Raw genomic sequence first — 15,030 nt, 5'->3', positions numbered from 1 at the left:
GTGCTTGGAACATAGTAAGCGCTTAAAATTACAACTGTTATTAGGAAGCCCAAGGCACCTACCTCCCAACAGTGAAGTGAAGCCCTGCCCTCCCTTCACCCCCTCAACCCTCCTGCCACAGAAGCAGAGAACCAATAGATGCCATCTTCACAAAGTTTTCCCCCAAGGGCTGTTTGCCTGGAGCAGTGAGTAGCCAAGTGCATCCCCTTTGAGGAATGTTTGCTGATATATTTTATTAATATTTCAATAGTTGAATTTTAACTTGTTTTTATTGTTGATTAAATTCTACTTGTGGTGTTCTGTGTGTCTGGCTGCCCCTGTGAGCCAGGAATGTGCCTTAATTGATTTTTCATGTAATTGGCCCAGTGCTGAAAGTACACTGCTTTTCTCATCATAAATGCTTAATAAATGCTATTACTAATAATTCCAAACTGGTGCAACAGATGAAAAACCTCTGATGCTTAGCTGTCATGCACTCTAGCAAACCAGATAGCTCAGAATTTCCCTTTCTGACTTTCTCCTAGCAAAACTTCAGCCAGAGGCAGGCCTTGGTCCTGAAGATTTAAGGACCAAGCTCTCTTAGAACAGTGAGTTTCGATGAATTCTGGAGTCTCCACTGGGAAAGCTGTTGGGTCTTATATCAAATGCAGTTTGGGCCCAGAAGCAGAATCTGAAGCTTTTGGCAAGTTGACTAGTGATTGATAGTAAAATAAATTTGTCGGTGGTTTGTTCAAGAAGAAAAATAGCATAAGATCAATCAGCCCATCATATTTATAGAGCACCTATTAATTGCAGGCACATTACCTGCCATTTGAGAGCTTACAGCAGAAGCAAAACACTTTTTCCTTGCCCATAAGAAGATTACAGTTGAATTGGGGTGGCAGAGAGGCTAAATGATCATTTGGGGAGGCAGATAGGTCATGGGGCAATATGTCATGATCAAATCAAATAGCTTCCTGAAAGGACTAGCCATTTAAAATAAAAATCCTGCCATAAAGTGTCTGGAGCCATATCGATATGGGACATAGGCGAGAAAACCAGACAGATGGTAGTAAAACTGGGCAAAGAGTCACCCGCTTAGGCTCACCCACCATGTTTGAAGCCTCTATTCTTAATATGTGGAAACAGGATAAGGTCAAGTCCAATGGGCTAGACTGGGGTGGACTTCTCAGCTTGTAAAACACTACCTGGACACATCACCCTTTGGGCCTGCTGAATGGCCATTTAATGTTGGTATTTGTTAAGCGCTTACTATGTGCCGAGCACTGTTCTAAGCACTGGGGTAGACACAGGGGAATCAGGTTGTCCCACGTGGGGCTCATAGTCTTAATCCCCATTTTACAGATGAGGTAACTGAGGCCCAGAGAAGTTAAGTGACTTGCCCAAAGTCACACAGCTGACAAGTGGCCGAGCCGGGATTCGAACCCATGAACTCTGACTCCAAAGCCCGTGTTCTTTCCACTGAGCCACGCTGCTTCTCACTTACCAGCTGCAGGGTTGGACTTTCCCCGAGGACATTCAACATTTACTCAGTGGATGCTGGGGAAACTGTCTTTAATGTGCTCTTCCAAAGGGAGGAAGGAACCAGCAGCCTCTGCCTTACTCACTTCCTAGTGGTGTCCCACAGGGCATTTCCAATCCCCAGGGGGCCCAAACTTGGAAGTTCCTCTCAGTGTAAAGCCTGGGATCATGGTGTGCTGTGCAGCTTAGATCTGGGGTTCCTATTGGGAAGAAGCACTCTCCTGAGCTGGAAACAGCCTATGCCCCCACTAAGCCATCATATCACAGGGTTGCCCACTGCCCCATCTTTGGCTAAGGGTTTCCTCCCTAAAGACCCTCTGCTCGGGATGGGAGGTCAGCGGAGGCATCAATGCATGGAGGCAGAGGGCATGCTTCTCTGGGACCATGGGAAGTGTCAGAGCTCCACCAAAATTTCCTCTTTCTCTCCAATGCAGGCAGCTCGGTCACCTCCTGGACAGTCAACACTTTACCTGTAGGAATGATCTCCCCAAGACCCGGGGCCGGCTTCAGAGGGTAAGCAAGGGAGGCACTTGCCTCAGGATGCACCATCAGAGGGGGAGGTAGGCAAGGGGCTTGTAACTTTGAGGATTTTCCATCTAGAACCTTTGAAGCACTGCAATTTTGAGATGTATTAATTGTAGGATTAAAATCATAGATTGCCTTTATCATTTTTACTATTATTATAGTCTTGACATAGGGTGACCAAAGGTGGACTCCCACAGAATATCATAATATTACATCATTATGTTTCATTGGCCCTGCCAATGAAAGTAACACCACTTTTGGGGCAGCGCAAAGGGAGTGGCACATTTTTTTTTCCTGCTTCAGTGTGGCCAAATGTCTGAAGCCCCAGAAGACTCTCTGTATTGGAAATAGAGGAGAAATACTTTAAAAAAAAGATGAGGAGATGGGCAAATGGTGAGGGAAATCTCCCATTAGAGATTGAGCCATTGTATTGGCATTTGGTCTGGATTGTTTCCTCTCTTTATCCCTATGAGCCGTGAGTACATATTCTTTGATAACACCTCTGGCAGTTTTCCAAGCGCCGATGCTGATGTTCAGAAAATAATGAATAATCATGAAAGATGAGTTAAGCTTGTTTTTGTCATAACGTTCGCATTACTGGAGTACATTTTTGCATATTAATCATGAGCAAGATCTGATTATTTAGTGTTTGCCAGAAGCAACAAAAAGTAATTGTGATCCTGTTTTAAAAATCTCTTTATTATTCTCTTGGAAGTTTTCTTTGGGATGTTAATTGAATTTAGAATAATACACATAAATATTTATTAAAATGATCCTTTTGCTAGAATCCATTTTCCACACCTTCTGAACTCTATGCTTTATTAACAATAAATAGAGGTAGCAGGGAAGGACATGTCTGGGTGAACACAGTTCCTCTCCAAAAGAATCGTGGTTCTTTAACATCATGAAATGGGAACTTGATGATTTTATAATGCAGTGTTATGGCACAGGATTTCAAAGATGCCACCATAGTAGTGATATTTAAGAAGAAAGGTTAGAGAGCTGACTGGAGATATAATCATGGCATCTGACTGCTTTCCATGGCCATCAGGATTCTAGCCAGAATATTTCTGAACAGGCTATTGAAGAATATAATCAACAACTCCTTCCTGACTCATAATGTAGCTTCAGGCCAAATCACAGTGCACGAGATATGATCTCTGCAGACTAACAAATATGGGAATGATGCAGAAATAAGCACCAAGACTTTTATGTACCATTTTTGTAGGCAATTTAAAAGTATTTAACATCATCAATAGACTAAGCCTTTGGCAGTTGCTAAATAAATTCACCGTATGAAGTAAGTCCACATTTCATAGGAGGTTATACATCTCTGTAACTTTAGAGACTTTCAATTTAGTGTAATGTTTGATGCCCTATTTTCACCAAACTCTGTTTATTAATCTCCCCAAAGCAATATCATTTTTTATTGTTTTCTATAATATTGTTTAAACATATTCCAGGAATAATGGTGATAACGATGTAGATATGGTAGCTGACACCACAGAATTTGGGATGGACTAAGAAGAAAGGGGTGGACTTGCTCTGGGTTGCAGAAAAGATGTAGAGAAAGCAGGCCTCAAACCCCAGAGGGAGTTCTGTGGTCAGAGAGTTATAATATGGGTGGGGGGTGGGTTAATCTGGATTTAAATTGAAGTGGTGTTGGGGTTGGGGAACAAGGTCAAAATTAGGATCAAATCAGGTTAATTCCAAAAAATCCACATCACACTTAACCAGCAAACAAGAATTAATTCTCCTTCCTTGACTGAAAGAGTGCCTGGTTCTGACCAGTTGCTGCTGCTCAGTCCAAGTTTTCCATGATATGAAGTGACATGAATGGCTAGACAACGGAGAGCAAAAGGCAGTGCCTAGCAAACCGTTTTTGCAATCTGGAAAGGAATCCTAGAACAGTAAAGACCCCGCAGATGTGAACCTCAAGAGGAAGGCCTAGATAGCCTTGGGAGAGCATAGTAATAGAAAACAAAATTTATGTTCATCCCAATTTGGCCATGGGTAGTATTTGAATGTTGGGAAAATTTGTCATACAGTGAGTCCTCGACTTAAGCAATATAGCTTAGTGGAAGGAGTGCAGGCCTGGGAGTTAGAGGACCTGGGTTCTAATGCTGGCTCTGCCACTTGCCTGCTGTGTGGCCATGGGCAAGTCATTTAACTTCTCTGTGCCTCAATTTCCTCATCTGTAAAATGAAAATGAAATTCTATTCCCTCCTACTCAGGCAGGGGGCCAAAATGGGATAAGAACGTCTTCTGGCCTGATTATTGTATATCTACCCCAGTGCTTAGTAAAGTTCTTGGTACATAATAAGTGCTTAAATACCTTAAAAAGATGTTTTGAGTTATAAAAAAATCATTTATGTTCAATTTACAACTCATTGGCTTGAGCTTTACAAGTCATTCATTCACTGGTATTTATTGAGTGCTTACTGTGTGCAAAGCACTGTACTAAGTGCTTGGAAAGTACAATTCAGCAACACTGGTTTCAGCTTTACAACTCATGCTTCCTTTATTGCTCTAACTCTGGAAGTGTGGACAGTAGTTGGAGCACCTATCAGCTGTAGGTAAATAGGGAAACAATTTTAAAAGCTGCCATGTAAAGGGTAGGAAAAGTTTTTGGGGTTTTTTTTAAGCGTGGGAACTGAAACAGGAGAAGTTGGGGATGAGGAGTGATTTGCGGGAGGGAATATAATTTGATTGCCAGGCAGAGTCATCAGGAAGAGTTGACATATCTGTCTAACTTCCGAAGAAGTAAAATTCAGCTACCTGTCATGGACTGTCTCTGAGTCAATATTAATGCATTAATATAGTTATATTACTCACCTCTACTTGACTGACTGCACAATTCTGAACAATTTTAGAAATCACATGGCCTAGTAGAAAGAGCACAGGCTTGGGAGTAAGGAGATCTGGGTTCTAATTCTGGCTCTGTCATTTGCCTGATGTATGACCTCAGGCAAGTTGCTGAACTTCTCTGGGACTCAGTTTCCCTAACTGTAAAATGGGGAGTAAATACCTGTTCTCCCTCCCTCTTAGATTGTGAGTCCCATATGGGGCAGAGACTGTGTCTGATTGTACTGTATTCCCCAGCATTTAGCACAGTTCCTGTCAAATAGTAAGCATTTAACAAATGCCATAATTAATTAATTTTAATAGAAAATTATATCTGAGTTTTGTTCAGGCTCCAAGACCCCATTTATCACACATTCTGCTGATAAGGAAATTGGTTCTGACTTAAGTTGAAACATTTAAGATGCTTCTGCATGCCCATTAAGTGAATGAATGGTATTTTTTTCCCTATTTAGAGACCCAAAGTTACAGTTTAACTGGCATCTAAATCCAACTCTGTGACTGAGATGTACAGTGGTGCATCTGACATCCCCAGTGTCCCTCTTGTAACATTACCCACAGCAGCACACTTTTTCTGCTGCGAAAACACAGCAAAACATGTCATTTTTGTACGAAAATCTTTGCTAAATGAAACGAAAATCTTTGCTAAATGAACTCCAGCCATGCAGAGCTTGTGGAACTGCAGCCCATCAAAATGTCTTTTCCATATATCAAATTATTTCGTGGCACGATAGAGATGAGGGAACTTTATATAAGAAAACAATAATCTGAGTGGGTGGGAAAAACTTTTTCAATACAGTTTAGAAAAGACATGCTGGCAGCAAGTGCCTCACCCATTCATCACGTCACCATAGTCTAAATTCTGAAACAAATATTCTCTGTGGGAGCAAAACATTCAATTCTTTCTCAGATCTTTTTCATACTTTCATTTGATTTGTGCATAAAATGGGTTTTATGCAAATCCACATTTTAAAGAACAGAGTTTCACTCTTAAAACTTAATTGGTATCTGTAGGACACTGCATACTCTGAACTGAAACCAATGGCCTGAGAGAAGAAGAAAGTCAAAATCTGTAAATTTTGTTTGTTTTCTAATATTCTTTATTGTGTTTTTCTGCCCCAGCCACACTATTTGGCAGATAGTCTCATGGATATTGTTTGCATTCAAACTGTGCATGTGTCTACATGGAATCCTAGAGATGACGATGATGAGATAAGAAACTAAGGTTGAGCATTTAACTTAATGAGATCCTAGGATGATCTCCAGGTTGGCTTTAACTAAAGTACTTTGATCATGTCTCTTTCACCTCCCACCCCTTGCTCACATCATCCCTTCTGACTGAAATTCCCTACCTCTGACAGACCAACATTCTCTTCATCTTCAAAGCCCTACTAAAAGTATATCTTCTCCAGAAAGCCTCCCCTGATTAATCCCTCATCTTCCCATCCTAGCCTCCCTCTCTTCTGCATCATCTATACCCACTAAGCACTTTGATACTCCCTTCACTTCCAATCCCACAGCATTTATGTGCACATTCTTATACTCTTGCTTTTCCTATCTGGAATTTGTTTTAATGTCAGTTCTCCCCAACTAGATTGTAAGCTCGCTGGGGCCAGGGATCATGTATATCTACTTTTATTGTACTCTCACAAGCACTCAGTACAGTGTTTTACACAGAGTAAGCACTTGATAAATTTCACTGATTGAGTGATATTCTGACTTGGGGCTCTAGGAGCCACTTGCTGAGACCACTGTAATTCCTCTAAAGTGAATTCAAAAATTCACAGATTTGCAGTGTTGAACTGAAATGATTTTTTCATTCTTTGGACAGAGGCAGCATAGTGTTTTGGGGTGTTTTTCTTTTTTTTTAAAGAAATACAGTCAAATATTTTTACTGTGCCAAATAATTAACTTTCTCTAAGCAAGACTTAAATTGATCAGAATCTTAGATCTGGTAGCTTTGTATTCTATATATCTAGATATATATCTCATCCTCTTTAAGTACAGAGAGAAGGGACTGAAATATACATAAGGGCATACAATATTTGTTATTTACCATTAAACTGTATTCAGGTGCAGAGGAAACTGCTTAGAACTTAAAAGCAGATTTTACCTCTTCCCGTGAGTGACTCTTGTTCATAAATTCAATGATGAAGAGAAAAAATTGATCATTCCCAGAGGAAAAAAAATCACTCTAGTCTCTTTCCTGTGCCTTTATCTGACATTTCTTTTGTGAATTTTGATTCTCAACCAAAAAAGTCTGGTAGGACAAGTGGTATTTCAGCCATTGATGTGCAATTGTCCTCTAACAAAAGGCTATGCCTTGTGACTGAGAAAGCTGAAGCGTGATTGATATCACTCTTTCTCCATGGTAAAGTTCTGTCGTATCATTTATTGATGAATCAATTCCACAGAAAGCTAATTAACATTACAAGATGTTACCGAAGGATTTGCTAGCTCCTTTCCAGAACACTACTGCTTTATGGTTGCTGCTAATCGTGGGAGGAAAAGCTGTGCAAGCTTTCAACAATGATTAAAAATAATCTAAAGCTAGACATGCTAAAATCATTTTTCCTCCAACTTCTATATTGCCCAGTCATTTAGAATAGTTTGGGTTGGGAATACATTTAAATTGGTCATTGAAGGTTCCAGGCAGTGGATTGTTCCAGGGTTAAACTATGATTTTTTTTGTAAATGGAATCTGTGTTCACTCTTTAATAAGGATACTTGTTAAGTGCTTGCTTTGTGCTAAGCACTGTTCTAAGTGCTGGGATAGATACAAGTTAATCAATTTGGACACAGTCCCTGTCCCATGTGGGGCTCACACTCTTGAAGTAACTGAGGCCCAGGGAAGTTGTGACTTGCGTATGTCGCACAGCAGACGTAGTGGAGCCAGGATTAAAAACTGGGTCATTCTGACCCCTGGACCTGTGCTTTATCCACTAAGCCATACTGCTCCTTGAATTTCACAAAGTTACCCAAATTTTCCTGCTTCCTTTTTAAACCAACCAAAAGCACAAAAAATGGTGCAAAGACCTAGAGTTAGGAGCGAGAGGGACTTAATGATTTGATTAGAGAGGTTACAGTGAATAAATGGGAGAAGCAGAGTGCCTAAGTGTCTACAACAAGTAGTAGATGGTGTGTCTGGAATTCTGAATCTGGGAAAAATATGCTAAAAATTTCTCAGTTTTAAGTAGAATCATAATATGGGAAAAGTGCAGGACAGGAAACCAGAAAATAAAGTCATGAAAAATACACTAAAAATTTTCCAGAGCTTTAGGTAGAATTCTAGTAGGCGAAAAATGCAGGACAGGAAAGAAGAAAATAGGTACTTAGTAGAGCTTGATGTCAGCAGGCCTTCAGGCCAGGCTGAAGGTTTACAAGAGTTGTGGTGGTGTCCAACCTTAAAAATAATTGTGGTATTTCTTAAGTGCTCACTATGGGCCAACCACTGTTCTAAGCTCTAGGGTAGATACAAGGTAATCAGATCACAGCTTCTTCACAGCTATGAGACCAGAACCTCTACAACAAGAAGCAAATCCAGCTTCTGAAGCAGGCCCAACAATATCCTGAGTCATTCTCAACACCAAATAGCGAAACAGGGTTGCCAGTCAGGTGTTCCTGAATTGCAGTCCATTCCCCAGTTTTGGGGCAGTGCTCAGTGCAACACAACTTCATTGCACAGCATAGGTAAGGAGATTGAATGTTGGAAGGATTCCCAAGCCACATGGTGAGCTGAAATATGGCATGTGCAAGAGAACAGAGCAAACATTTTGAGGACATAATGAAGCACAGTTTCAAACAATACAGAGTAGCAGAGGACTGTTGAGAGACAAGAGAGCGGACAGATTAGTCGGGCATGGAGCAATCGGAAGAGGGGATGATCTGGGAAGAGTGAGAAACCAGGAGGCAGATTTGAAATCAGCAGAAGGCCCTGCAGTTGGTAAGTGTGGCAGTGCTACAAAGAAAAATCTTACTGGGCATACAGTGAAACTGTGTGTCAGCCACAGCCACATGTAAGGGATAAGATCTCATCATCAGTAGTGACCTCTTCAACTGTGAAGGCAACTCTAAAGGAAAAAAAAAATGGCTGGAATAATCTTTTTTCTCACTTGTCTTTTATTCAGTATACTGGTTCATTTTATTCGGGGTTGCCATTTTGGAGAATGTAACTTCCTTGAAAAGTTCAAAGCCAATGTACTTTACCAGAGCTAAAACTTACTCAAGAAAAATAATTCCTATAGTTGCCAAAGGGTTTCATGTCATCCTGATGCTAGCTTAGGTCTGGGAAGAATCCAGTCAGAATATGTGCTTCCCCTACCTGCAGTGTATTTTAATGCCTATCTCCCCTTCTAGATTGTAAGCTCCTTGGGTTGAGGGAACATGTCCACGACTCTACTGAATGCTCCCAAATGCTTGGCACAGCACTCTGCACAGAGTGTTTAATCAATACTACTGGTTAGCCTGAGCTATGTAACCTTATTTCGTTCTGCTGATAAACTTAGAAGATCAAATGTATTTATTGAATGCTTTCTGTGTACACAGCACAGTACTAAACTCTTGGGAGAGTACAATACAAGAGAGTTGGTAAACACGTTTCTGGCCCGCAAGGAGCTTAAAGTCTAGAGGGGGAGAAATTAAAATAAATTATATGTGCTGTGAGTTTGGGGGGATGTGAATAAAGGATGCAAATCCAAGTTGCAAGGATGATGCAGAAAGGATGAGGGATTAGAGGAAATGTGGGTTTAGTCAGGGAAGGCTTCTTGGAGGAGTTGTGATGTTAGGCTTTGAAGGTGGGGAAAGTGATTGGTATGTCAGATATGAAGTGGGAGGGAGTTTCAGGCCAGAGGCAGGATGTTGGTGAGGGTTCGGCACTGAGGTAGACAAGATCAAGGTACAGCGAGTAGGTTAGAGGAGTGAAGTAACTGTGCTGAGTTGTAGTAGGAAATCAGGAAGGTTAGATAGGAGAGGACAAGGTGATTGAGTGCTCTAAAACTAATGATATTCAAAATTTTTATTCTCATCATTTCTGAAGCCTCATTTCTTTTCCCACCTATCTAATTTTGTTCATGCCTTAAACTGGTGAGTCTTTGCTAATTTTCATGATTTAGGTTATCTCTTTCAAATGCAAAGATCTGGCTGTTCAGCCATTATATTTAAGGCAAAGGTCCCCAAATAACTTCTTTGAACAATCACTCCACATTGTTAGATGTTTCTGCCAATCTTGCAGCTCCCTTCAATTCAGTTAATCTCTCTGTATATATCTTATGAGAGTTATAAAAATTAATGTCTGTTATAAAAACCTTAGATGAAAGGTACAATTATAGAACATAGTATTCCTGAGCCTAATTCTTTCTATCCTTTCTGAAGCTGTTGCCAATCTTTTATCCTCATATCTAGTGCCTCTTGAAATCCTGACTCTTCGTTCTCTAAAATCTGTCCTTTCAGTTTTATCTCCTTTTCCAAGACACTCATTTCCTGTCTTGATTTACACAATCTCTCTCTCACTGGCCTTTCCCACTCTCATCAATTCCCCTCTCCGATCTATGCCAAATGTTATTGCCAAGATCATTTTCCCTTCCTGCTGTTCAGGCCCACTCTGCTTCGGCTTTCCCTCACCTTCAATACCCCCATCATCACCCCCGCACAACTTTTCATCTGCTTATTATCTCTTTTCATGTGCCTTCCAACAAATCTTTACTCTTCCTTTTACCTTGTCAGGTTACCAGTGGTTCTTTTATCATCCCATTCACACACTCAAAATCCATCCGCTTTAATCAAGTTTTCCTAACAGATACCCTTGAAAGTCCTTTCCCCAAAGTGTGTATGTCAGTAATATTTGCTTTATGTGCATGCAGAGCCCTACCATGAACATTCTTCCAGACAGATAATTCATTGTCAGGTGTACTTGCTTTGTGCAAAGCACTATGGTGATTTCTTGGATGGCTATATAAACTAAAACACCAGATAGTTTGCTTCTGATGAGAGAGCTCAACCTCCTCCCAATGTTGTTCCCTCACCCCGCCCCCCCACCCCGCCCAGCCAGTCAGTACCTTGGAGAACAACAAAAAAATGAATTGTGCAGCCCCGAAATATCAACATTTAGAATAAATTCAGGCATCGATTGATGTCTGTGATAGGTTCCTGGGGGAAAGTTAGGGATGGTAGGAATAATGGTATTATTGAGCTCCTATTGAGTACTAATTGTTTGGGGAACGACTGGAGCAGAAATCAGACTCCCAGCCCACAAGGGGTTTACAATCTAATGGTTAACTCACAGCCATTAGGATTGGATGAAGAGGAAGGTGGCCACCACACTCTTCTTCCAAGTACCCAGTTGCCACCATCAGAAACCAGATTCTAAACCAGGAACAGAATTGCTTGTGATCTTAATGGATCAATTCAACAATGCCTGGAAGAAAATTAATTCCTTGGAGAAAAGGGAGAAATAAGAAAACTAAAGGACAGCTCTCCATTATGCAGTTATCCTCTACCATTTAGTTAGTTATATTTAGTTTATCTGTACATTTAGCTAGGCTGCATTGGGGTGAAAATGCTATAATCCATTCACCACTTGGAAAAATCAATTCAGCTTGTCCAAATTTGGCCGAAATTTTGCTGAAAAACAGTTCTGCAGATCTTAAAGCTATCCACTTTCAAACAAGATATTTATATCTAGCTAGATACATAGGCTGGTAGGTAGTTAAGTATGCCGCTTCACAGAACATCTAATTTGTGACCTTTACTTAAACCATAAGCTAGTCTCATGCCAGAGGGAAGAAAGACTTGACTGTGCTAGCTAACAAATCCTCGCAAAAAAGAACCTAAAATGTAAGAATCAATGAGAATATTTCACTGACATTGTCTAAAATAGAAATTGAATCACTGACAAAATGAATCCCTAAAAATATCACATTAGGGCTAGGGTTTGGAGAAATAGATTAAAGTTCAGATTAGATATGAGGGTTGTGATGGATAAGGAATGGGATTTAGGGTCCAGTTAGTATTTTGGCTACCTCTTGGTGTGGCAGTGATTTTTATATTTGGTCAGAAAGATTGATCTTAAACCATTAGTTGCTTGATTGTCATTGATTTATTATAGTAGTGCTTGAGTGCTTAGAATTTAGCTAAGTGTCTGATAAAATGGAATGGAAAAAATCCTTGAGATTCAATATCCAAATTCATTTTCCACAAGAACCAGTAAAGCTATCAAGGACAAACTGTTTTCTGTCATACAAAAGACTAGATGACACATAAATAAAACTGCACGTACCTCAAAATCTAAATAACCATAAAAATGGATACTAAATTTCTTGAGACAGATGGTGGAATACTTACTGATGGGCTATGAATTTCAAAAAGACTGTCCTCCAAAAAAATAAAGTGACTGGAGAAATATATTTAAAATATTATTAAAGTAAAACCAAAATAGCAAATCACAGCAACAACAAAAAAATGAAAACGATGGAAAGTAAGAGCACTTTTAAATTGTATTAAAATCCATTTGGGAAGAAAACCATTTCTAATTGAGACATTATGCTGATGTTAACAGAAGGATATTTCAGCAAGATGTGTGACAGAGCTTCTTCATTACATACAGGACTAAGATTTTTGTGAAAACTGTATCCACCAATATACCTTAACCGTCTTCCACTCCAGCCCTCCCTTTTTGTTCTCCACGTGTGGATGAGTGAATCTACACAAGAGTCACAATACAATGGAGAATTTGGAGAGGCTAGAGGGTTCTCTATGAAGGATATAAGGATTAAGTCTTCCTGAGAGTGGGACTTTGGAAAGAAATTCAGCAGCAGTTAACAGGAGATTCAAATAATGCGACTGTATATTATACATAGATACTTCACACCTTCAGAGGTTTGTTCCTTTACAAGTCATTTGTTTTAGTATGGCTGAATGTTTCTTACCTCTATAGAGCAGTGCATTTCCAAAAATAAAAAAAAATAAGGACTTTGATGGAGAGAAAGTAGTATTTGTCCCATTTGGTGTCATCAAATAAGGATTATATACAAATATAAGTGTTACGTGAATATGCCCCCTCCCCCAAGCCCTTTTCTTTGTGTGGATACCTATGTGTTTCTGTTTTTTGTGTGTGAAGGTGAATATGGGAAGGTGTGAGTGAGTGTGTCATTGTGGGTAGGTAAAGAGGGTTATGGGTATGGTACCTGTGCCCATACCATAATAATAATAATGGTATTTAAGTGCTTACTGTATGCCAAGCACTGTTCTAAGTTCTGGGGTAGATAAAAGGTAGTCAGGTTGTCCCACGTGGGGCTCACATTCTTAATCCTTATTTTACAGATGAGTTAACTGAGGCACAGAGAAGTTAAATGACTTGCCCAAGGTAACACAGCAGACAAGTGGCGGAACTGGGATTAGAACACACGTCATTTGACTCCCAAGCCCGCGTTCTTTCCACTAAGCCACACTGCTTCATCTGTTCTATCATCTCCTATCCCTGAGCAAAGCAATGGGAGGCCAGGGAGGAGGCCAGTGGCCATAGGTAACCCTACAAATGAGGGATTATCTGTTAAAAGTTAACTGTCAAAATAACCCACAGCAATCAACTTTGTCCTCTACCTGAGAGCCTTTTAATAGCCTGTTGCAGAGGTTGGGGCAGAGTGGAATGTGAATAAGCTGCAATTTTGTGGTGCTTTTATTTGGGGAAATATAATTTGAAGATGGCAAAATTGAGAGGTCTGGGGGAGAACACCTCCCCAACTCATTTTCCCACCTCAGATGGGGGTTGAGCAGGGGAAAAGCCAAGGAGGAAAAAGCCTGCCACTAATACAAATATGAACTGTATTTTAGTTTGGTTTTATTTTGGAGTAGCAAAAGACTCTTCAACCTAAATCCAAACCTCCAGCCCATGTCCTACTTTCCCAAGATTTCCCTGAGAATATAATCTTCTGTGCTCTCCTTTTCTCAGGCTTCCTCATTCTTCCACCCGTTCATGAGCTTCTTCAAATGAATGATCTGTAACATCTCCCCTATCAATAACCCAGCCCCTGCCCCTAAACCCACCCCACCACATGTCTCCTCTCACATGTGGCTTGAATATCCTTTTCCCATCACAACTTCTCCAGCTGCATCTCCAGCCACTGGAGTAATCAGGAGCACACAAGCAAAACCCCTTTATTCAAACTGTTGTGGTGATGCCTTTAGTTTAAGATGAGTCTGGATTTAAAAGTCTAAACAAGGTCTACTCTGTAAATGGAGGCAGCCACTAGAACTTGGACGACTGAATCAACTCAAATTCCCAGTACCTTCCCTCCCTTCTTCTTAAATCAAAACAGAGCAATCAAGAAAAAATGTCCTTTATCACAAACACAAGTGTGCACACAAACACACTCTCTCTGTGTGTCTGTCTCTTTTTCTCTCTCTCACTCTGTTCTGATCAGGACTGTTTCATGCTTCCATTCTAAGAAGTATACTAAGCACTGGGAAAAGTACAATAGAAGATACTTATTTCTTGTCCTCAAGAAGTTTACAATTGAGTGAGGAGAACAAAACAAACCCACCCATGAACCACCCATGAACTCATTTTAAAAAATAAAGGGCTGTTATCATTTATATTGGAGGTAATGTCTACTCTAGAGTTCAGTATTGTACCTTTGTTTCTTTATACTGAATTTTTAACATTCTATGTGATTTTTCTCTGATTCCAATGTTTGTAATTATTTTTTTCCTGCCTCCAATAATGGAGGCCCCTTGTGGGCAGAAAATGTCTTTTATGGACTGTTGTGGAAGAAGGCAATGGTAAACCACTACCACATTTTTTTTTAACCAAGAAAACTCTCTGGCTACACTTTGTATTCAGTAGGCATTCAATAAATATTATTACTACTCCTATTCAGCCTTTAGTTCAAGAACCCATTTAGAACATTGTACCAGAGGGAAAATTGGTTCCAGCTTACATTTTAACTTGATGCAGTTTCCAGGAACCAACTGTGAAACAAGGCTGAGGACTGCACGTGTAGCTATGAGCAGTGGACTTTTATAAGTCTGCAGGCAGAGCAGAGTCAAGAGAAGGGTAGCTGTTCTGAAGCAGAGGCTTGGTGAAGGTAGGATTTTTGACCGTCAGAGGCAGTCTGGAAAACCTACAGG

The sequence above is a fragment of the Ornithorhynchus anatinus genome, chromosome 19 (genome assembly GCF_004115215.2).
Source record: "Ornithorhynchus anatinus isolate Pmale09 chromosome 19, mOrnAna1.pri.v4, whole genome shotgun sequence".
Lineage (NCBI taxonomy): Eukaryota > Metazoa > Chordata > Mammalia > Monotremata > Ornithorhynchidae > Ornithorhynchus > Ornithorhynchus anatinus.
Note: the sequence above shows the minus strand (reverse complement) of the source record.